Raw genomic sequence first — 24291 nt, forward strand, 5'->3', positions numbered from 1 at the left:
GTATCTGTTTAATATTTAATGTGTTTTGTACATTATAAAGGATAAGGAAACAACAAACATCTGTAAGCCCACAGCTCAGCTCCAGACTGGAACATTCCCAGTAGCTTGCATCCATGTGTTTGCATCTTATCCTACTCTGGAGGTCAACCCTTATCTGCAATTTTGTGTTTGTTCATCCTTCTCTTGCTCATAGGCTTACTGAATAAGTCCAAACATTATGTTGTTTATTCTTAAGCTTTGAAAACTTGTTTTCTATAGTTAGATGTCTAAAATTTGCACCTTTTTTACTCAACATTTTACTCTAAGCTTTAGCTATGCTGTTGTATACCTGTAGTTCACTTCCACTAGTGTGAAAATAAATTGTGTGAATTTTCTAGAATTTATTTTTGCATTCTCTTGTCAGTGAATATTTAGGTCATCCCCCCCCCCAATATTAACAGTGTTGCTATGAAACCTTCTTGTACATGCCTTTTGTAATACCAAGGAGTGAGTTTGCAGGATTTTAAGGTATGTATATGAATGGTCAACCCAACAAGAAAATTCAAAGTGATTTTCAACATGGCCAGACCAGGTGTCACACTCAACCACTAGGTATTCCAGTTGATCTGTATCCTCTCAAACCCTTGGTACTGTCATATGTCTTACTCACTGTGAATCTAACTATTATGAAATATTTCATTGTGACCTTAGCTTGCACTTCCCTGCATCTTAGTGAAGTTGAACAGTTTTTCCCATGCTCATCTATACACCTGTTTCCTCCTCTAAGACATGACTGCTGTGATATTTTTGCTCATTTCTTCTCTTGTTCCTATGGATTTGTAGGAGTTCTTTATGTATTTTGGATACTATTTCTTTGCTTATTGTACATATTCCAGATGTCTTCTTGCTTTTTGTGATTTGTCTTTTTGCCAGTCATTTGATAAAAATGAATTTTTAGTTTTACTGCAGTCAAATCTACCAATTTTTTTTTTTTATGCCTAGTGAGCTTTTTATACTTTGTTTAAGAAATTGTTCCCAGAGGTGCCAGGGTGGCTCAGTGGGTCTGCCTTCAGCTCAGGTCATGATCTCAGGGTCCTGGGATCGAGCCCCACATCAGGCTCTCTGCTTGGCAGGGCGCCTGCTTCTCCCTCTTTCTCTGCCTGCCTCTCTGCCTATTTGTGATCTCTCTCTATGTCAAATAAATAAATAAAATCTTTTTTAAAAAAATAAAGAAATTGTTCCCAACCCCAAGTTTGGAAAGATATTCCCCCAGAGAAAATTCCTCTTAGAGTTTTCTCTTTAAAATGGAGACTGTTGATGCGTCCAGAATTGGGGGGCGGGGGGGGGGGGGGGGGGGGGAATGTGGTGTGAGGTAGGGATCCAACTTCATTTTGCCATGTGGATACTCAGTTGTCCTATCACCACTTACTAAATGGGCCTCCTTTCTCTAATCACATATCAAGAAGCCTTCTTAAAAATCCTAGGTACTGAGGCCCTAAGATCTTTGATAATTTGTAGCACACCCTGCAGTCATGCCTGTTGTCCATGTATTCTCCCCTTCTCCCTCTTTACAATTGCAAATTCCGATAAATGCAAGTGTTTTAGTAAACCCTGTGTAGCCATCCATGGATGTTTTTGTGAGAATGAGGAAATAGGAGCAAAGAGGAGGGGCTGAGATTTTAATGACAACTGGAGTGGACCCTATGTGGAGTCTGGCTCCAGCTCTCTGAAGGTGGGTACTGTGTTCCTTCCACTTGGTATCTGGCTATACACAGTAGGACTGGTTGGTTGGGACCTGGAACCCTGGAGATGGCAGTAGAGTGATCAAACCTGACAGCCTGCATTTCCACTTATGTTCCATGGGCTCCACTGAGCTGGCATGAAAGCCAATTTAGCACATTTCTCCTAAAGGCCTGAGAAGTTCTTGCTGCTTCTGCTTCTCACCACTGTCATTTTGATGCTGAAGCACCTGAGGTTTAATGGATTGCTTTCTCTTACTCCCTGCCAGCTCCTTGCCTGTTAAGGGGATGGAAAACTCTGGAGCAGCACTCCATCACCCTTGAGCCTGGAACAGAGTTGTGCCCTTGCCAGGAAGGCTGCTCTTTTGCTCTGAGGGTGCAGAGTCATGGTCTCTGATGCTGTTAATGACAACTCACTTCCCCAGCACTTGTGGTGTGCCAGGCCCTGGTCTGAGCATTCTGCAGGGCTCAGTGCTCCTTCCATGTACAGTGCTCCTTAGAGCACTGCAAGGAGACTCTGTTTTTACACCCATCTTATAAATGAGGACGCTGAGGCTCAGAACCATTATGAAACTTGTCCAAGGTCATGCAGCTTATCAGTGAATGAGCTGGGATTTGAACCAAGGTAGTCCAGGTCCAGACTCTGTGCTCTTTACCACAACACCACACAGCCTTTTAGGACCCTGATGAGGCCCCCAGCTCTGCCCAAGACCCCAGTGCCAAGGGGGCCCCTCCCAGAGTGTAGAAGAGCTTTATCCCTGAACCCTGGATCCATGGTGAGTCTGGGCCTGTCCTGGGCTTTCCAGGTCCTGGAGGATGCCTTCCCCAGCTTCTGAGGCTAAGCCAGGCCACTTCTTACTTCTCATGCCTGCTGCAGGGGAATCCCAGCTCCCAGTTAGAGAATTCTCTCTTTTGCAGGCTCTTGCAATTCTGAGAAGGGCCCTAAATGCTGGGCCCTCAATTAAAGGGTTTCAGACAGCAGGAGCTCCCAGGTAGAACCTGCTTTGTGGAGCCTTCTGTGTCCTAGGGAACAGATCTCTGGGGCCACCTCAAGACAAGGTATTTTTCATAAACATGTGTCACCTGCATGAGGCTTGTAAGCAATTATGCCACAGCCGTAAATCTTGGCTTGTGCTGCCGAGCAAGTTACCAGCTCCTAGAAGTGGCTAAAGCACATCACTGCCAACAGTGTCCCTGGTGGTTGCCAGGCAGTGGGGGATGACAGCCTTCTTCAGGACACACGGGCTCCCAGTCAGTGGCTCTGTGCTATGAAGGTCCCACGGCTGACCTCTTTCTCACCAACCCCCTCCCTTCATAACCTTCACTGGCTCCCACCGAATATCTCACAGTGTGGACCTTACTGCACCAGGTCATGCTAAGTGCTCTGAAAAGAAATAAAGCAGGAGGAGGGCACCGAGAAGGACACACCATTTGGTAAGGAGTAATCTGTGGATTGTTTGGCAAAGCCTGTTGGAGCAGAGGCCTGAAGGAAGTGGGGAGGGAGCTGTGTGGGTATGAGGGAGAAGCATCCTAGTCAGGGGAGCAGCATGTGCAAAGGCCCAGAGGTCGGGTTGGGTCTTGGGGGTTGGATGCAGGTGTGCCTGACGTGCAGTGAGGGGCACAAAGCTAGGAGGGTTGATGGGAATAGGGAGCACAACGTGGGTTGGCAAGGAGTTTGGGTTTCACCCTGAGTGTCATGGGAAACCCCTGGAGGGCTCTGCATAGGATCAATAAGCAGTAGAAGTAGCCAGATGGCTTGAGCACAGACACTGCCAGACAGACTCATTAAAACTGTGGTCACTGTAGCTCAGGGTCCAATCTATTGAGCAGAGCCCAAATGATAGCAACAAGAGGGCCAGGTGAGATCTCTGCGGCCAGTCAGCCCATCTGTCTGCAGCCAGGTCTCTGCCTGTAAATCCTGCAGCCTATGCACCCAGAATTCTGGGGCAGCTATATCAGTTAGCTTCTGCTGCATAACAGCCACTCCAAAATGTAGTGGCTAAACAGCAGCCTTTTTACTTAACTGAGCAGCTAGCTGGCCAGGCAGGTCTTCTGGGCTGTCTTAAGCACATGTAGTTGAGGGAAGGCGTCAACTGACTGCCAGTTGACTGTTGGCTGGGCCAACCAAGGGTGGTGGCAACTGGGCTTTATGTATGTCATTCTTCTAGGAGGCTGGCTGGGCTTCTGCTTATGGTGGTGGAAGGATCCAAAGAGGGTGGGCACTTGAGGACACAAGGCTCTTTGAGGCCAATGCAAGGAATGGGTACGGCACTGTTTCCGTATTCCGTTGGCCAGGGCAAGTCATGGAGCTGGCACAGATTGAAGGGTGTAGGGGACGAGACCCCACCCCCTGATGGGAAGAGCTGTCCAGTCCCAGTGCAAAGGGTGTGGAGATGGGAAGGTGGAGAAATAGGGCTGTCTGTGGATCAAGCACAGTGTCCCTCATTCTTGAGGGAGGAGCTAAGGAGGAACCAGGGCCCCGGGACAGTTGGCTGTGGGCAGCTGTGTCTGTATTTCCCTGAAGACACCAGTCCCTGACTGTCCAGGACTAGAGAGAGAAGGCTCAGACCATTTGGTACTTTGTCATTTAAAGCCACCCAACCTGCAGAGTTAGACTCATCAGTCCCCACAGCAGCGTCTTTCTTTGGGATGCTTATAACCCAGGACTGCAGAGATCACATGGAACAAAGCCCACCTTTGGCATCACCTTTTCCAGGAAGTGCTCTGGCTCTCCAGGCTTCCTCTAGACTCTCCCAGGCTCCCCTGCTGGCCCCTGTCACAGCAGATAGTGCACTGTGTGGCCATCACGGGTGCATGTGTGAGTCAGAAGCTGGGGCTTCCGGACGGAGTTGTGTCCTGCTCACCCTGGATCCCTACACCTGGGAGAGATGCTGAGGATTAGGCTAGCGAGGTGTAGTACTGGAGACCTGAGTTCAGTGCTGACTCCCAGCTGGTGTCTCTAAGAGGATAGAAGGGGAGGGGAAGGTCTGTGCCTGGCAGCAGGCTCCCACTAACCCCGACCTGCAGTGGGGTTGGGGGCTGCTGGAATTGATGGTGGACACAGAGGGCAGCAGCAGGAATGCAGTGAAGCAAGGGCAGATCCCACAGTCTCCTTCCAGATGATCAGAACTGGGTCTCAAGCTTCAGGCACAAGCACCAGGGCAGGAAGGCAACCTGCAGGAGAGCGTGCAGAGAACCCACTTCAAGCGTTCAAGGGCAGCACTGGACAGACAGAAAGTCAGGGAGGTCCCGCCACCCCCAAAGAAAAGGGAAACTTCAGCCACCTTTGACAATAGTTAGTTTCCCCATACTGGAGTTTCTGTCGCCTGAATTCCAACTTATCCAAGATAAATATTATTAGCACTGAAAAAGAAAAACAAGTCAACTTGGAGGTCAACTCTGAATGCAGCGGGCTCTCTGTGCCATCACAGGGCAGGAGAAAAGTCATCATCACCTTCTCGTGCACACCGGAGACATGGAGTGGGAGGAGGTGGTCTTCAGGATGTCTCAAGGGTGCGCCTCACTGGGGCTCACAGTGGGTGAGGCTAGCCAGGCCTGCAAGAGTGCCAGTTCCCTCTGCCAAGCTGGAATCGGCACCACCGCCCCAGGCTGGGCCGGGCAGTCTCCCCTGGGGAGGGAGCTTGAGGTTTTTGCAGTTTGTAGCTGTCTGTTGTATTTAGAAACCCAAGCATCTCGGAGTCATAAATTACCTTGAACTAGTTTGCTAACCCGTGTGACTCCACGCAGCGTCTTTTCAAAGGCGGCCGGTTATGTAACTGGCTGAGGGAGGCCAGGGCCAGTCCCCTCGGTGAGGCAGTACATGCTGGGTCTGGCAAGGGGGCCGGACACCCAGGAGCGCAGGGCCAGCATGGGGAGATGCTGTGGGTCTACACAGTTCACCAGCATTTCTGTGGACATGCACTCCCAGCAAGGAGCCAGGTTTTGTGAACTCATGAAGCCGGATTCCCACTCACAGAGCATGGGTGCCCCATGGAAGGGGCAGAGAGCACCACCTGGTTCAGCACGGTCTGTAATATCCCTGCTAGAGGATCAGCTCCTACTTGCACCCTTCCAGGGACAGGGCATGTCACACTGATGGGAAGTTAGCTTCCAGCTAATTCCAGCTCTCTCTTCTGGGGACATGCCTGAATCCATGCCTGCAACAGCCTGGACAGAGTGGGACGCCATGACAGGGTGCCTGGACAGCTAGGATGGCTCTTCCAGCCTTTCCTCCATGGCCACAGCCCTCTGATCTGCGCAGGTGCTAATGGGGCTAGCTGGTTAGACATGCAGAGTGTTATCTCTGCAGTGCAAGCTCACTGGCCATGCCAATGTTGACATAAAATTTTAATATCAAATTATGCAAGGGAAACATGTCTCATTTTCTTATCTCTAAATAGAGCTCCAGCCTCCTCCCATTTTTGGGTTCAGAAAGCTGGGAGGTGACTCACACATTCTGGGGTCATACAGAGGAGATTTGGGTGTAGAGGGAGTCTCTGCTTGTAACATGGGATCAAATTCTAGGGTCCTCCAGGTTTCCCGGAAATCTGCTCGAGAAATAAGTCCAATCTGATGTTCAAAACCAGGGTTCAAACAGAACGGGACAGCTGAAACACCCCCCAAAATGGGCAAAATACATGGAATAAGTTGGAAAACACCAAACATCAGGCAACAAAGGATAGTGATCCCTGAAAGGAGGGAGAAGAACCAAGTGATCTCTGCAGTGCTTTGAGGATCTGCCTTGGGAGAAGGTCCTGGTCCAGCTTGGCAGGTGGCCTGTGTGTAGCTGGGGAGGGGAGGGCAGAGCCCAGACAACTCCCTGAGTTGAAGAGATGGAACTGAGGTCTGGGAAGGACCACAGCAGTTAGAGCACACCAAAACAAGTACTGGAGAGGACTGCACTGCCTGAAGGGAGAACTTGGGACATCTGCGGAGGATTCCCCTTGGGCATTCAGTGTAGTATTGACTAGGACATGTGCAAGAGAAAACTACCAGAGCCTGGAGAATTAGTTACCAAAAGAAACCAGAGGCAGCACATTGCCTGGCACCCATCTATGGACAAGGAATTATTCCTATTCTCACTAGCCATACTGGAAAACCTCATGATACCTGGGACATCGGCCAGAGGATTCTGAACAAACTTGCCCCAGTAGTGGGAAACTGAGCACTGCTGGGTCCCACCTAACAATCTTAAAAACAAGACACCAAAGGATCAAACTGTTTCCACATAATTTAACCATGACCCAGAACAAAACTCAAGATGATTTAGAGGAATACAAAAATATCCAGCAAGGTAAAATTCACAATGTCTGGCATCCAGTGAAAAATTTTCTGGCATGAAAAGAGGCAAGAAGATCTGACCCACATGAGAAGAAAAATTAGTCAATCAAAACTGGCCCAAAATAGATACTGATGCTAGAATGAGCAGAAAAGGCCATTAAAAGTTATTATAACTGCATCCTGTATGTTCAACAGTTTGTGTATAAATGCACAAAAAAATTTTTTTTTAACTTGTAGAGATTAAAGCTCTAATGCAGTCACAAAAAAAAATATTCAAATAATCCCAAAAAAAGCTTTTGGAAAAGAAGAAAAATAGAACAATGAACCAACAGGATGGAAAGAAAACAAATAGGTTTAAACCTAACCATTTCAACATTCATATTAAACGTAAATGGTCTAAGTACCCTAACTAAAAGGCAGTGATTGTCAGATTAGATGTTTTTAAGAAGCGAGAACTGGGTACTGTCTATAAGAAATGACTTAGGGGCGCCTGGGTGGCTCAGTGGATTAAGTCTTGGCCTTCGGCTTGGGTCGTGATCTCAGGGTCCTGGGATCAGATCCCTCACCGGGTTCTCTGCTTGGCGGGGGGCCTGCTTCCCCTCTCTCTCTGTCTACTTGTGATCTCTCTCTCTGTCAAATGAATAAATAAAAATCTTTTTTAAAAAAGAAATGACTTAAATATAAAGATACAAATATGTTAAAAGTGAAAGGATGGAAAATACATGACACACCAGCCACAAGAAAATTGGAATTACTTGATTAATATCCAAGTAGATTTCAGAGAAAAGAATCTAAGGACAAAGAAGGTCATTCCCTCGTCATTCAGGGATCAATTCATAAAGGTAAAAATGGCAATCCTGAATCATCACAACAGATGTTCAAAACACACGGAGGAAAAACTGATCAGAAATAAGTAGAAATAGACAATCTACAATTATGGTTGGAGATTTCAGCATCCTTCCTTTGACACTTGATGGAACAAATAAACAGAAGTCACTAAGGTTATAAAAGACTTGAGTGGCAGTATCACCAACCAACTCGAAATGTTTAGTAGTCACCCAACAACAGCAGATACACATTCTTTCCAAGTGCACTTGGAATGATTACCAAGACAGACAAAATCCTATATGATAGAATTAATCTCAATAATTTTGAGAGGATTCAAGTTTCAAATTATATGTTCTGTGAAATTAAACATCAATAAGAACTTTAAACATGTCCTTTATTATATTGATGAAGCTGTTTAAACACACATACACACACACACATACACACAACACACACACACAACACACACACACACAGAGGCTTCTGACGTTTCCCTTTAATATTAACAATACTAAATTTCATCTTTTAAAAACCTCGAGGACTTGTGCAGTGAGGAAATCTCCTTTTCCCCTCATGATTTTGTGTGAAAATGACCAGATTTTGTCCGAGGGAGATGAGTAGCAGAACCCCTCTCCAGGCAGTCAGGTACCTTTCAACAGGACCTCACTGACAGGGACACACGAGGCCTAAATTAGGACAGCATCTCTCTCCTTATTGAGATCCACAGACTGTTCTGGCAGAGCAGGGCCTCAGAAATCTTTGGGTATGAACCCCCTTTTATAGGCAGAAAAACTGAGGCTCAGGAGAAGTGCATGACTTCCAGTGGTTAACATTCTGGAATCCTAGAATTCCTTGCTTTAGGAGCATAGTTTGGTGAGCTCTGTAGGGACCATCATGACCCCCGAGAAGCTCCCCCTCCCCTTCCAGTAGTCACAGCTTGCTAAAGCAACCAAGTTGACCTTGTCCATGAATGGGGTCCTGATGCTCTGCCCTCACCACCCTCTCCCCACCCCCCAGAGGCTGCTCACCCTTGCAGCCTTGCAAAGGGGCCATGCACCCTGCTGTGAGCTTTCTCAGGGCAAAAAAGGGCTTGCCAGACTAGGGCACAAATGCACACTGAGCCTATGAGTTCTGACGGTGGCTGGGTCAGCTGAAGGGGGACAGGAGCATCCCTTAGGCTGCTGTTGTCTAAAAGCTGCCATACCCCAATATAGACAGAAGTAGGGTATGGCTGTGTTCTAGTAAACCTTGATTTGCAAAAGCAGGCAGCGGGCCAGTTTTGGCTCAAGACCCGTAGCTGGCCAGTCTTTGTTCTACATATGCCAAAGCCCGTGATAACCCAGATTCATGAGGCTGACCCCAGGCCAAGCTGCAGCCCGACCACTGAACCTGGGGCAGAGCAAGGCTATGGGCTAGGGGACACAGAGCTGGGCCTGGGTTCCCTGTCCCGCCTCACAGTGTGGTCCTAGCAGCTTTCTTCCCTCTCTGGTCCTCGGTCTCCATACCTGGAGCCTGGGTCAGGGCTCCTGGAGGTCACACCATCACATAATGGAGAAAGGTTGGTTGGATGGGATTTGGACCCATCTAAGGATTAAGGTGGCTTCTCTGTTCCCGGCCGTCATTGCTGGTAGAGACTCTGGTGTGGCCGTTTCGGGAGTCACCGGCCACATTTTGATATGAGCCCTCCCAGGTGTATGCTAGCCACCGACTCAGGCCAGCCGGATGTGTGGGGCCAACAGTGGCCACAGGCCATGTCCCTTTGCAGCCTCTCAGCTTACTGCTGTCTGCTTCCTCCCGCGTGGCCTTTGGTGATGCTTTTACTAGAGGACAGAGGAGACTGGCTTTCCCAACAGACACTGTTTTTAGGTACAAAATAAATTGCAGTGGGACACAAACATTAGAAATGGACTCCCTCCACTCCCCTGCACGCCTGCGTTCATTATCACCCGGTAATAACTTTACAAGGCCTTCGGTACTGAGCTCACGTAGCTCAGAATTAGCTTGCGCAAAGCCTTCCTGGCTGGGTTCTTCTTAATCATTTGCTTAGCGGGTGTATTATTTGACATGTAATTGTCTTCCTAGGGGAAATTAATTTTCAGGGCCTTGAATGGTCTTTATGAAAAGAGAGCAGTAAATCCCAGCCCTGCCCATGGGGCCTGCAGGGCACTCAGGAAACCCTCACCCAGGGAGCGTGCATGAAGACACTCCACCCAGCGGGACAGGTTCCCTAGGCTGCATCCCCACAGGTTCACCAAGCTCTCCTCCTTCACTAGATTGACTCAGAAGGAGCTCCTGGTGCATCCGAGGAGTGGAGATGCTGCCAGCCCATTGGGAGGATAAGGGTGTAGACCCACATCCTGACCTGTCTGGTAATGGGCCATGTGACCTTAGCAAGGTCCATCGCTCTCTGAGCCTCAGGGTCTCCAGCAGCAAAAGGGGAGCCACTAGCAGGGAGCTGGCGGGAATGCTTTTCTAGGGAGCCTGTGCTTGAGGCCTGGCTGGGAGGGCTCTGGCACACCTGCAGGACATGGTGAGTGGTGTGCAGTCCACATGCTGCCCCACCGCTCTGGGTCTCCTGAGTGTATAGCTCTCCTCAGCTCCTATTTCCCCTCACTCTCTCTCTCTGTGCATTCTTTCATTGTTTCTCTCAGAGACCATGTTCTCCCCATACCCTGCATGGTCCTGATCATCTGCCCTGTCATCTCTCTGCCTTCAGCTCTTCCCAGGATCCCTGTCCTTCACTGGGTTCCAGGCAAACTTCTGCCCCAGGGCCTTTGCACTGGCAGCACCTTCTGCCTGGCTCACTCTTCCTCCAGATGCCCATGTTGCTCCTAACCTTCCAGTCTTGACATGGTTTCATCTCCTGGGGGTCTTCCCTGAGTGGCCTGTTTGTATTTGCAATATGGACCGGTTCCCCTGAGATTGGTGTTGCCACCCACAGTGCCTGTCCCCGTCCCCGAGGATCCTTGTCCTCTCCCTCACTGGAAGGTGAGTGCCCTGTAGGCTGACCTGCTCCAGGGCATGAATGAGGAGCACTTGCCTGGCCCTGGGTGACCCGGATTATTCCCACCCAGTCCTGAGAGACATAGCCCTTTGGACTGAGAGCCCATTTCAGCCTGCAGCCTCCACAGTGCCCTGAGCCTGGGGGAAGCGGGGTAGTTCTGGAGGTCTGCACATGCCCAGCTCACCAGGCTGCCCCTGGTCTGTCGCCTCCGTGGTCAGAGCCAGGAGTTCCGTGGCCTGACTCATGCCCAGCCCCAGTAATGCTCCCCTGATTCAGTAGTCACGGAGTGGAGCCCTCATTTCCCGGGGGCCGGCCACTCCTAGCCCCATTCTCTCACTTTTGCTCTCTGTGGTTGGCGCTGCCCCCAAACCAGACCCCAAGCCTGTCATCCTCCAGAGACAATACCAGCTGGTTTGCACCTCCCTGGCCACCCCTGGTTGTGGCCTTGGCTTTGGATTGGCGTTAGCCCTTCTGTGGCCTGGCCGTCCTGGACCTTGGCAGGTGGCGTCTCAGAGCACATCAATTTATGGGTGCACAACTCTACTCAGAGCCTTGGTCCCTGGGGCAGGAGCCCCTTGTCCCCTCAGGTGCCAGGAGGGTCCCTGTGACCTCAAACTCCACGCCAAGTAGGGCCATTCATTCAAGTGATGTCCTCCATCCACATGTCTGTTCCTCCATTCAGCCTAGAATCACCAGGCAGTTGTTCTGTGCCCTGCCCTGCTGGGTGTGCTCAGCATAGGATGAAGCCCTGTCCCCATGAGGCTGGCCTTGACATCTCCCAGCCTTGCGGTCCTCCTGTAAAATGAGAATACTAATACCAGCTTCTCAGGAGGCTGTGAGGAGGAAATGAGACAGGCAGAGGACGGCATCAACGAACACTGTCTGTAAATGACCAGGTAGTAACTAGTTCAGGCTTGGTGGCCATACAGTCTGTCATCACTGCTCAGTTCTGCAGATGCCCCAGCCAGCGATGATAGGTCAACGGCGGGTGTGGTTGTGTTCCCGTGAGACCTTTGTCCCCAAAACAGCAGGGTGCGGTGTGGTCTGGAGGGCCATGGCCCGCTGACCCCTGAGGCACAGCATCCAGGCTGGGCACAGACAAAGGGGCAGGTGCTGCTGTGATGTTGATGGATGAAATGATGGTGACACTGCTGTCCTCATCTGGGACATAGGACCACAGGAAGCTCGCGGTCCTGGGGTGGAAGGGCGCTGGGGCTAAGGAGGAGCAAGGTGAGGTTTGCACAGAGCCCTCTTGTGTTTCAGTCTGAGGAAGCCTCATTTAGTCTGGGGTTCCCTGGAGCCGTAGTTAATCCCTAACACAGTGGGTTAAGACCTCAGAGAGAGGAAAGCTAGGACTTAACTCATGGCTGAGGTCTGCCAGGATGCCCTGTGGAGGCAGCCAGTTTAATCCTCTGGACCCTTGCTGGGTGCCAACTTTGAAGGAAGCGTGGGCTGGGCCCTGGGGGCAGCTGGGTGCAGGCATGAGCCCCACAGGTCTCCTGCATCTTGCTTAATTGCCCGTGAGACTGCTTTGCTGGCGCCAGCCTCGCTGTCTCCCTGATGCTCTGAGATCTCTCTGCTCATTGCTCTCTGCAGCCCCGTCTCAGATTGTGTCCTGAGTTTTTCTTAATTAAATGTTTGCCTCCTCCCTATAGACTGTGAGCAGCTCCTCCTTCGGGAAGGGAAGAGAAAGAATTAATGTTAATTGAATGTGTGCCACATGCAGCCTTGGGGAGAAGTACAGGGAGCCCAGAGAGGTTATGTGCCTGCCCAAGGGCACACAGCATAAAAGCCACAAAGCTGGGATCTGGAGTTGGGACCCTCCCTCGCTCCCCTGCTCCATCTGCCCTGTATCTTGTCCTCATAGGAGAGGCCAGGCATGAGTAACGTAAGCTGGAGTCAGAGGGACCGGAGCTGGAGAACGTCCCCTCCCACCAAGCCTCAGTTTGCCCATCTATAAACAGGCAAAGCGACAGTTGCTACCACACAGAATGGAAGGACGGGGGCAGCGGGGAGAGGGACAAAAGTCCTCACCCTGTCTTTTGGGACCTGAAGGTCACCACTGCTGCAGACTGCCCAGCCAGTCCGGTGTGCTCCCTTCTTTCCGAGCTGGAGTGGTTGGCAGCAGTCCTGTGTGCATTACGTCCTCACACTATCCCCATGCCAAAGGAATGTCTTCCAAGGAGCATGCCACTGTGGCCTAAGGAGTCCTCAAAGCCTTCCAGGGGGAGTAGAGAGCAGCTGGGGGTGGGGGGGGAGTCTGTCCTTTGCCCCTACCCCAGTCCTTGGCCATTTCCCCAGTGGGGCCGCAGAGAAACTAGGAGGTGATACTCAGCTCATAAGGCAGGGTGTGACAGCCCTCTGTGCTGACAGAGAGGCCAACAGAGATGCCTTGCTGTCCTGGGAAAACCAGAGCCCACACGACAGAGTGAAATCAGGGTTCCTAGTCCACACGAATCCCAGCACCGCCCCCCCCCATAGACCTCACTGCCACCCAACATGACCAGTATATCCACAGCCTCCCTCGTTCAGTGCCCACCAGGAGCCACCATCCAACGTGCTCCTCATCAGAGGTCCAGTTCCCTGGGTCATTTTTAAGGATGGAGTTGTGTTCCCATGGGCATACCCCCCCCCTTTTTTTTTTACTTTGTCTATGGTGGTAAAATGTATGTAACACAAAATTTACCATTTTAACCATTCTCAAGTGTGAAGTTCAGGGGCTTAAGTACGTTCACAGTGTGGTGCAACCATCCGCACCACCTGTCTCCAGGAATTTCCCACCTTCCAAAGGGAAACTCAGTCTCCATGAAATGCGAACTCCCCATTCCCTGCTCCCCCCACACCCCACCCCCAGCAGCCACCATTCTGCTTCTGTCTCTGAGTTTGATGACCCTAGGGATCTCTTATAAGTGAAGTCATACAGTGTTAGTCTTTTTGTGACTGGTGTATTTCACTTGTAGGAGGTCCTCAAATTCATCCATGTTATAGTGTGTGTTGGTTTTCTTCTTTTTAGGGAAGAGTAATATTGTATCAAGTGGATAGACCACCTTTTGTTTCATCCATTCATCCACTGTTGGACACTTGATTAGCTTCTGCCTTTCAACGATTGTTGAGTAACGCTGCTCAGAACATGGTGTACAGATGTCTCTTTGAGACCCTGCTTCCAGTTCCTTTGGCTATCTACCCAGAAGTGGAATTGCTGCATTGTATGGTAATAATATATTTAGTTTTTTGAGGAACCACCCTACAGTTTCCCACAGCTGCTGTACCATGCTGCATTGCCACCAGCCATGCACAAGAGATCCATTTCCCCCACATCTTACCAACGCTTGTTTGGGTAACAGCCACCCAGATGGTGTAAAGTGGTATCTCACTGTGGTTTTGATTTGCATTTCCCTAAGCTGAGCATCCTTTCATGTGCACATTGGTCATTTGTATATCTCTTGAGCCCTTCACCCATTTTTGAATTGGGATTGTTGTTCATTGTAGTTGATTTTTAGCAGTTCTTTACATATTCTGGACATCAATCTCTTATCAAATACATGATTTGCAAATATCTTTGTTATCCTGTGGGTTTTCTTCTCACTCTGTTGATGTGTCCTCTTGTGTACAGAAGTTTTTAATTTTGGTGAACTCCAGGATAACTACTTTTTTCCCTTTGGTGCCTGCATACGTTTTGTCTATGACTCCTTTGGTATCACATCCAAAAAAAAAAAAAAAAAATCATCGCCAAATCCAGTGTCATGAAGTTTTCCCCTGGGATTTTTTATAGTTTTAGCTCTTATATGTAGGTCTTTGACTCATATGAATTGATTTTGGTATACAGACCTGAGGTACAGGTCTGACTTTATCCTTCTGTACATGGAATCCAGTTTTCACGGCATCATTCCCTGAAGACTTTCATCGTGGAATGGTCCTGGTCCCCTTGTCAAAGACCATTTGACCATGTAGGCGAGAGTTTATTCCTGGGGTCTCTGTTCTCTTCAGTGTTTGTAAAGTTTTATTGGAACATGGCCACACCATTCACTTATGTATTATCTACCAAAGCTTTGGAGAGAAAACTGGCAGAGTCAGAGTTGTTGTGACAAAGAAAGTTAGGCTCTCAAAGCCAAAATGGTCCAGTCCTGTCTGCCTGCAGGGCCCCTTCCGCCCTTCCTGGGATGTGAGCTCCCTGGTTGGCTTCCTATATTCCCCCTCAACCCCGGCAGGCAGTATGAGGTCTACTGTGTAGTAGGTGCCCCTCCAGTGTCGTGGGTTCGTTGCCCTCTGTTGACTTGGGAGGGTTTTCAATCAGCTCTGCCCTGGTTCACCTGCAGAGACATAGTAGCAAAGAGGTTAAAGTACAACAGGACCCCTCATCCATTCCCTGGAGCCCTCATTCATTCCCTAGGAGGCCCTCATTCATTCCCTAGGGACCTCTCATTCATTCCCTAGGAACCCTTCATTTATTCCCTAGAGCCTCTCATTCATTCCCTATGGGTCCCTCATTCATTCCCTAGGGACCCCTCACTCATCCCCCAGAGCCCTTCATTCATTCCCTAGGAGCCCTTCATTCATTCCCTAGGGGCCCCTCATTCATTCCCTAGGGACCCTTCATTCCTTCCTTCATTCCTGAGGACCCCTCCTTCCCTATGGATTCAGCTAGAGAAAAAACTGAGAGGCATGGTTGAGCTATTTCACAGCCTCCTGAAGCTCCCTGCTGTACCAGATGTTAACCTTTTAGTTAGGTTGTGGGAAAGTGGGGAGCAGTTCTATGCAGGCAGCCAGATAGTGCGAGAGGACTCAAGGTGACAGATACTATACCAACAGGTGCTATACTGGTTAATAGCTCTCAGTGACTAGTACCATGACTAGCACTGATGCAAAGGACCTAGAGCGGAGCTTGGCCCACTGTTAGTGCCCACACCAGCCACCTGGCCCTGGGCATTTGTTGGGGTCACAGAAGCAGTCATGAGGGCCAAAATGTTCTGACAGCCTCCGGTCCAGCCACCAGTATGTGCATCAGCTAGTGAGACAATGCTTTATTGTCCCTGCTTTACAGAGAGAGGGGAAGATTTATCTAGGGTCACAAAGGGGATGGGGACACCCCACCAGAAGACCCAGACCTTCAGCAGACACCGTGACTCTCATCCTGAAATAGGGCCCAGCTGAGCATCAGGCCAGGTGGAATATCCCAGAGTGAGAAGGAAGAGGACTGAGCCAGCAGAACAGGAAAGGGGGTGCAGGAGGGGGTAGAGGAGGGGAACAGGCTAAGTCAGGCCAGACCCATGAAGGGAGCTACCAGATGCTCTAAGTGTTCTGTTGCCCACTCAACGCAGAAATCACCCCTGGCTCCTCAGGAACAACAGAAGGAAACCCAAATCCCTTGGTCCTACCTGCAAGGCTTCTCCTGAGCTTGCCAGTGTCTGCAGCCCACCTGCCCAGCCTCTCCTGTGAACCCCAGCCAGTCCCCTCCTGCTCCTCCCACTTCCCATGCAGCGTTCCCAGCCTCTCCAGCTTCCAGGGCACTGGGGAGCCCCCACCCCGCACCCCACCCTGCCGCCCCCACTCCTCCTCTGCGGATCCCCCCCAAATCCTTGGCCCTCCTCTCTGGTGCTCTACCATCTATCTCTTCCAGGTCACACATTCTTAAATGTTGTATTTTCGAAACGTCAAACCCATGGAAAAACTGGAGCAACATAATAAATCCCCCTCTAGAACTTTGCTGGGCTCCCCAGCTATGTACGTCGCCTGTGGCCGCTCTCTCCCTCTTCGGGAATACACACCCATGGCCCTCTTTTGCCAACCCGTAGGCAGTGGATGCTGGCGTATCTTTGCTTGTCCCCCACGGGGGGGCGCCCACCTCTTTGCTTCGATGCGACCAGCCCTTATCACATCAGCAGTGTGGCAGGCTCCCAAAGGACTCCCTTGCCAGCGGCACCCACCCCTCACATTCCTGCAGGAGACCCTGAGCTCCCAGAGGGCAGAGGTCTAGCTCCCCCCCAGTCCCCATCCCCTCAGCCCCCAGGTGAGTATAGCGCCCAGCTCAGTAAGCAGCGCCTATAGGCAACGTTCCTTCGCAGGGTCCTGATTCTATGTCACCCTCTCCTCTGGGAGCTGTGTGTGCTTTTACTTCCCTCAACCTCTCCACACCCTCTGAGGCAGGCAAGCGGGACCTTCATTTTACAGACGCACAAACAGAAGCCCAGAGAGGTCCCAGAGCTGGTCAAGGTCACAAGACAGTGAGGGCTCTGATCCATGCATTTAACTGCTGCCTCTTCAAAATGTTGAACGGGCTCAAATGAATTGAACCCATCCACCCCAGCCACCAGCCTCAGTGTTTCCCCTGTCACTGCTAGCACCTACCTCCATGTCTTACCCCAAACCTGGGCAGAGGGGCAGCAGACCAGGGTTCAAGTCCAGCTCTGCTGCTCCCTCCAAGGCATGTGACCGATGCTGGTTACTTGCCCTCTCTGAACCTCAGTTTTCTCACTGTGAGAGGGGCTGGCAGCAGGACCCTCCTTGTGGAGGCTGACCTTGGAGCATGCCCCCACAGCTCCGGGTGAACAGCAGGAGCCCAAGATGTGGGCGTCCCCCCCTACTGAGAGCAGTTTGGGGCCCAGCTGCCTGCGACCCAGTGACTGATGTTCAGCAACTGCCGCCCGAAGCCAGAAGCAAGTTTATGACGCTTGAGCTGGTTTTTAATCACAGCAAGATGAAAATTTGGCAGATTCAGACACTGATTCATGTGACAACATTGTCTCGCGTCTCATTTGTCTTTCTCTGTCTTCGGTGGTGATGCAGGGAGGGGGCCTCTGCTCTTAGGAGCAACCTGACAGCCTGCGGGCCTCCTGCACCTGCCCCATGCCCACCGTGCACTGTGCCAGGTCTGGGCCTTGAGGGAGAGGGACGTGGGCAGAGGTGTGGAGGGACTCTCCTAACCCTCCCACTGAGCAGCATGGCCACACCCAGTACAGCCCACCTTCTTCTGCTGGGTGGGGTGCCTGGCCTGCCTGCAGTAGGATCACAGCCCAAGAAGCTCTGTATCCACAGTGGCAGATGCTCCAAGGTGTCCAAGCGGCCTCCGCTCAAGTGTCACCTCCTCAGAGAAGTTCTCCCTGATTACCCCTAGACAGACTGTTCCCTTCACAGCTCTCGGGGCTGGGGCAGTTTTTCCCCTGTCTGTCTGCTTGTTGGTTGTTACCATCACCTGCATAGCCCTACCTGTGCTGGAGAATTTGGCAGGCCATTTACAGGTGTTAACAGTCCTGCCAGTCTCGCTGTTCAGACAGGACCCAGGGAAATTCAGCAGTGGCCCCAGGTCACCCAGCTCATCAAGACCAGGACCAGGCTGGGAACCTGTGCGCATTGCTGGTCTATGCTGCCCTTTTCACCCTGGAACTCCCATGGAGAGCAGACGGGTGCCCTATCAGTATTTGCAGACAGTTGGCACTAACAAACGAGGGCCCAAGGGGGGGGGGCTGTTAATTCTATGCGTTATGGGCACCAGGAAAAGGTCCGGAAGGACACCAGAAGGGGGAGGGGCACATCAGCTTTGCCTTAGAGGCTGAGTAGGAGTCTGGAGGGGCAGATGGGTGGAAAGGCAGCCCAGACAGAGGGAGGGCCAGGTGCAAAGATAGGGCGAGTGCAGGGAACAGCAATGAGGGTGGAGGGCTGCGTGTGTGTGAGGTGTGAAGTTCAGGGAACATGGCAAAACCAAAAAAATCACTCAGTGTTTTAGCTTGGGCTGCTATGACAAAATACCACAGGGTTGTGGGGTGGTGTGGGGGGCTTAAGCAATAGACATTTCTTTCTCAGAGTTCTGGAGGTTGCAAGTCCGAGACGAGGGGGCCAGTGAGTTCCGTTTCTGGTGAGGGCTCTCTTTCTGGATTACATTTGGCCACTTCTTGCTGTGTCCAAGAGAGGAGCAGGGACATTGGTGTTTCTCTCTCTTTTTTTTTTTTTTTTAAGATTTTGTTTATTTATTTGACAGACAGAGATCACAAGTAGGCAGAGAGGCAGGCAGAGAGAGAGGAAGGGAAGCAGGCTCCCCGCTGAGCAGAGAGCCTGATGCAGGGCTCCATCCCAGGACCCTGGCTGGGATCATGACCTGATCCGAAGGCAGAGGCATTAACCCACTGAGCCACCCAGGCGCCCCTGGTGTTTCTCTTCTTATAAGGACTCTGATCCCACGGGGGTTCATCTAAACCTAATTACCTCCCTAAGTCCCCACCTCCAAACCCCATCCCCCTGGGGGTTCAGATTTCAACCTATGAATTGTGGGGGACACAAACACCCAACCCATCACCCCCAGCTAGCTTAAGCAGGAAGGGTCATAGTACAGGGGATCAGGCCCTTCCCCACATCACTGGAAAGTTGAGGCACAAGCTCTCCGTGGGCCTCTAGCAGCCAGCCCACAGCAGCCTTACAGAACTGGCCCAGATTGGCCTCCACAGCGGTCTGGACATTGAAAGTCAGGAGGCTGCCCGGAGAAGGATCAGGAAGCCGCCATGGCTGCCCCCTTCCCACCCAGGAAGCTGGTGACTCGGCCTCCAGATGCTGCTGGAGGAAAAGCCAGACCCTCCATCCAAGACATGTAGTAGCCGCGGCCAAAGTATAAGAGCAGGGGAGGGCCTGGGCTGGGGGCTGGGGGTGCGTGTTGACCCAAGGCTGGGCTGGGGATGGAGGCTGCAAGGTCTGGAAAACCCAGGCAGGGACATCCCGAGCCCTAGCTGCAGGAAATGAGCTTTCCAGCCCCTCCAAGGCAGGCAGGAAGTTGGTATGGATGCTCTCCCTCTCCAGCACACCTCCCCGGGTGCTGGGGGCCCAGCACTGCTGTTTCCTTACTGGCTTCCTGAACTCTCCTCTTCCGCTTCCCCCAGCCCCCTCTGACTTTCTGCTTAGGGATGACAGCTGGGCGGGCAGTTCCCCAGCCATCCTCATTGTTCACTGCAGGGCCTGCCCCTCGCCTGCTGTTCCCTGGGTAAGCTCTTTAAGACAAGTTCATGTGCACCACCCCTTTAATTGGTGCCCTGCCCCACCCCGTGTAAATCTCCGAACTGTAAATCTGCCAGGCGTCTGAGGTCTGAGGCCTTTGTCTCTCGCTCTGCATGTCCCAGTCACCCAGCAGCCTAGGAAGTGCCTACGGTGGGGGGGTGCGGGGGGAGTGGGAGTTGGGGGGTGGAGAATCAGGCAGGTTTTCAAGTTCAAGAGACGAGAAAAGCTTTGCCCAAAATCACCCAAAGGGATGGAGAGATGGGGTCAGGGTAGGGGGATGTAGTGGAAACTAGAGTGGTGGCAGGGGGGGCAGGGAACAGGCTTTGTCACCTCTTTTGGAATAACTCAACTACAGTGGTATGGATTTTCTAAATTACAAAATATTTCAAACCTAGGGAAAATAAAAACAAGAGCCTGTACGCATATAGCACTTCCTGTGTGCCCAGAACAATTCTAAACGCTTAATAAAGAAAAATTTTTCTAATCTCCGTAAGGACCTCTTGAGGCGGGTTCAGTGTTTTCTAGTAAAGCTCTGAGGCACAGAGCAGTTCCTGCCGGGCTTGCCTGGGAAAGAGGCGGAGTCCAGATCTAAACCCAGGCAGTGTGGATGGAGAGCCCGACAGGCACCCATCCACCATCCAGACAGGTTAGCGTTGATAATTTGCCTTTAAAAGTTGGGCGGGGGATGCCTGGGTGGCTCAGTCTGCTAAACATCTGTCTTGGGCTCAGGTCATGATCCCAGGGTCCTGGGATTGAGCCCCGCATAGTGGAGCCTCTGCTGAGCAAGGGGCCTGCTTCTCCCTCTCCCTTTGCCCCTCCCCCTGCTTGTGTGCGTGCACTCTCTCTCTGACAAATAAATAAATGAAATCTTTGGGAAAAAAACTAAAAGTTGGGTGGAGGGAGTAGGGGAAGAAGGGAGAGGGGGGTAGTGTTCTAGGCTGCCCCAGCCCCTCCCCGGGTGGGCATTCTCTCATGTAGGTGTGTGCACTCGAGGACCGTGGTAAACCTTGTCTATACCCTATTCCCCTGTAACCCATTCTCCGGACATGACCTTCCCGGTTGCTGTTCTGGAGGTCTGCATCCACAGTCAGGGCCCCAGAGGGACATGCTGGCCTCATTGACCCCTGAACTTGGAGGAGGCCCCCTCCCCATACTGCATCCCATCTATTGTCCCTCACTCTTATCTTCAAGACCTCTCCCGACTCTGGGGCTATAACCTGCTGCTTCCTCTCTCCCCCGCCCCCAGCAATAGGGCTCTGGGGTCCATATGATGCTGTCTCATTTGTGAGTTTGGTACTGATGCTATCAGCTGGCACTTCCATTTTGGCAGCTTGCCCTGTTTGGCTCACTGTGGTGTGGTTTAGGTTTTGTTCATGCTTAAAAGCCCCTGCAGAGCAAAAAAGCACATCCCAAGTTGTGCCCAGCAGCCTTTCTACCTCAGAGCCATTCAGCTCAGGGTTCTCAACTCAGAGCATGGATGAGTTGGTGAGGCAAGCTCCCAGCAAAGGCTGACCCACAGTGGGAGTGAGAAGATTCCCTTGAAAGTGGAGTGTTTGCCCGAGGGGAGATGGGTGTGTGGTTGGAAAGAAGCAGAAGGAGCACACTCATTGCAGCTTGGGAAATGCAGGCCAGAGGGTGGTATGGGCGTTCATCTCGAGGGTCCCCACAACGTCCACAGTCTTGACCCATAATTCTGCCTCTCGGAATGCTCCCGAAGGAACTCCTCGTAAATTGAAACAGGGAAATGCCTGACCACACAGCTCTTTGACCACCGGATATTAGCTATACCACTGATGGCTAAAAATAGAGGCCCTGTCTCATAATTTGCCTCACGGCCACATATTGGAGTAGAAGAGAGTCTTAAAAAGTAGGGGTTTTTTCTAAGATTTTATTTATCCATTTGAGAGAGAGAGAGAGAGAGAGATAACAAGAGAGAGCACAAGCAGAGGGAGGAGCAGAGGGAGAGGTAGAAGCAGACTCCGCACTGAGCAGGGGACCCCCTCCCATACGGGGCTTGATTCCAGGACCCCAGGACCATAACCTGAGCAGAAGGCAGAACTGACTTAACTGACTGAACCACTCAGGCTCCTCAAAAGTAGGTTTTTTTTTTTAAATGAGATTGCAGGATGCTCATGAAATAATGGTCATGAAAAAAGTGGAAGGCAAAAAAAGAGAGAGAGAGAGAGAGAGAGAGAGAGAGAAGTGGAAGACAAAATGGACCACTCCAGTGGGACATGCAATTCGGTAGAAACAAATGGCTTGAGAAGACCACTAGGGGGCGCCTCGTTGTTGGGCACCCCCCCAGCTGTGTAACCTTTTACAAGTGACTTTGACAAGAGCCTGTTTCGTTTCTGGTAATGGCTCACGAGCGTTCTTGGGGGGATTAAACAGGTGGAAAGCATCTCACTTGCCCGCTGCCTTTACTTACCTGAATGGTTCCTAGAGGGCATGGACTTGCCTATTAGAGTGGGAAATGGTGTTGCTTTTCCCCAGCAGCCCTGGCTCACCTTTCTCCCTGCTCCTGGAAGGCCCCCAGGCCTCTGTCCCCTGGCGGTCACCGTCACCGGAGCCACGCTACACCTTCTGCACATCAGAAATGGCAGAAGAGGCGAGAGACGGTGGGGGATGGGGTGGGGGGGGTGTCTGCCAGCTTTGTGACGTCTCACCTGCTCATTGTGGCTTCGGGCTGGCCTTTCGTTAAGATATAAACCTTCCCATAAAACCCCCTGAGCCTTCCACTATTTCATTCTTGCTACTAACTCCGCACGGCTGGTTAGCTTTACGGCGCTGCGGAGCTGGTATTTGGCATCTCTTCAGGCCGATCCGAAATGAGGTACTGGGGGCAGATGTGCACGAAGGATTGCAAGGCCATGAACCCCGCGGGGTGGGACCGCTATCGCGGCCGTCCACCAGCACGTCTGTTTGGTCACTTGTTGGATGAATGTGCCTGGAACACGGGCTCGGGGCTCAGCTGGGTGCTAACGGTGGGTGTGGGAAGGGGACGGAATTCACTGGACCCTGGGACCCCTCGCCGGCAGGAAATACCAGGCAGGCGGGTCCGTGAGTTCTTCCCTTGCCCTTCATCCTCCACCCTGACACTCACTGATGCCTCTGCTCACTGGGGCGAGCCGGCTGCGCGGGGAGGCAGAGCTGCCCCATGGTGAGGGCTGGATTCACGGCCCCACCTCCTGCTACCGTGGGACTCAGAGCCCGTTACTGGGCCTCATTTTGTTCATCTGTACAATTCTGTGGGGTTGTGCTCAGGGTTATATGAGTTAAAGAGCTCATAACCATACCTGGCCTATAGGAGGTACTCAACAATGGAGACTGATTACCCCAGGCCCCATGCGGGATTCCCAAATAAGAAGAGGAAGGAGCAGGGTCCTGTGCCCTGAGGAGAGGGTGTGGGGGCGGGGGGGCTGGGGAGGCAGGTATGCCAAAGCAGTGGGAGCCCGGTGGATTGTGGGCAGTGGGAACCCCAGGGAGGGGCTGCAGGGGAGCATGGGCAGTGGGAGCCCAGAGAGGGGGTAGGAAGCTTCCTGAGGAATCTGGTGGGAGTTCAGGCGATGGAGAGATGTTCATTGCTCTATCAAGAGTCCAAGGAGGCAGCCCGGATGAGCCCAGGACTCTGCTCCAGTCGCCGAGGAGACTGTCCCCTCCCTCTGGTGGCTCTGCCATTCCCTTGGGGTAGAGGCTGGTTCTCCACCCACCCCCACGGGGTGGGGGAGATGGTGTGAGCAGAAGCTGGACACTCTGCCTTGGCCAGGATTCACTCATTAAGTCATTCCACCCTGATCGGCCACGTACCCTGGTGAGCTGGGAGGGAGCGCATGGACCCAGGGAGGGGATGGCGGGAAACTGGAGGGACAGCACCCCCCACCCCCGCCATGTGTGCATGGGGGGTCATATAGCTTTTGGTAACTGGGTGGTATTTTCAAATGCAAACTCTAGCTTGACCTTGTGTTTTACGGGATTCACAATGCTCCTGAAGTTTCTTTCCACTATTTTCTCTGCCCCTGCCGGTTGGGGGTGGGAGTCTGAGGAAGGAGGTGAAGGTACCTGAGCAGTGGCTGCTGACCCTCCTTCAGGGCACCAGAAGGAACCTGGGCTATGTAGCTCTAGCCCAGGCTCTGCCCCTGGCTGGTGGTGGGGCCTGAGCCGGAGAGAAGGAGGGGTGGATTCTGCCTGAGGGAAGGGGATGGGAGCAATCAGGGGTGGCTTCCTAGAGGAGGCAGCACCATTCTGGGTAGAGAGGGCAGACCTGAGAAGGGAAGCAGCCTCCTGTCTGGAAGTCCACTCTGCATACAGAGGGGCCGGACCATGAAAGGCCTTGAACTTCAACCTGAGAGCTCACCCTGAATGCAGCAGAAGTCATAAACTAGCTGCTGAAAGACTGCTTCTGGCCTGCAGAATGTGGGTTAAGGTCTTTGTTTTTAAAACTTTATAAAGTAATGACTTTCAAACTTTGAAAACCAGGAGATTTCA

General features: G+C 51.7%; 1 protein-coding gene across 2 annotated transcripts in view; it reads left to right on the forward strand.

The window, feature by feature from the left end:
- Positions 1–24291, forward strand: part of IQSEC1 (IQ motif and Sec7 domain ArfGEF 1) — a 373922-nt gene that overhangs the window by 158006 nt on the left and 191625 nt on the right. The window lies entirely within an intron of this gene.

Source organism: Mustela erminea, chromosome 1, assembly GCF_009829155.1.
Source record: "Mustela erminea isolate mMusErm1 chromosome 1, mMusErm1.Pri, whole genome shotgun sequence".
Taxonomy (NCBI): domain Eukaryota; kingdom Metazoa; phylum Chordata; class Mammalia; order Carnivora; family Mustelidae; genus Mustela; species Mustela erminea.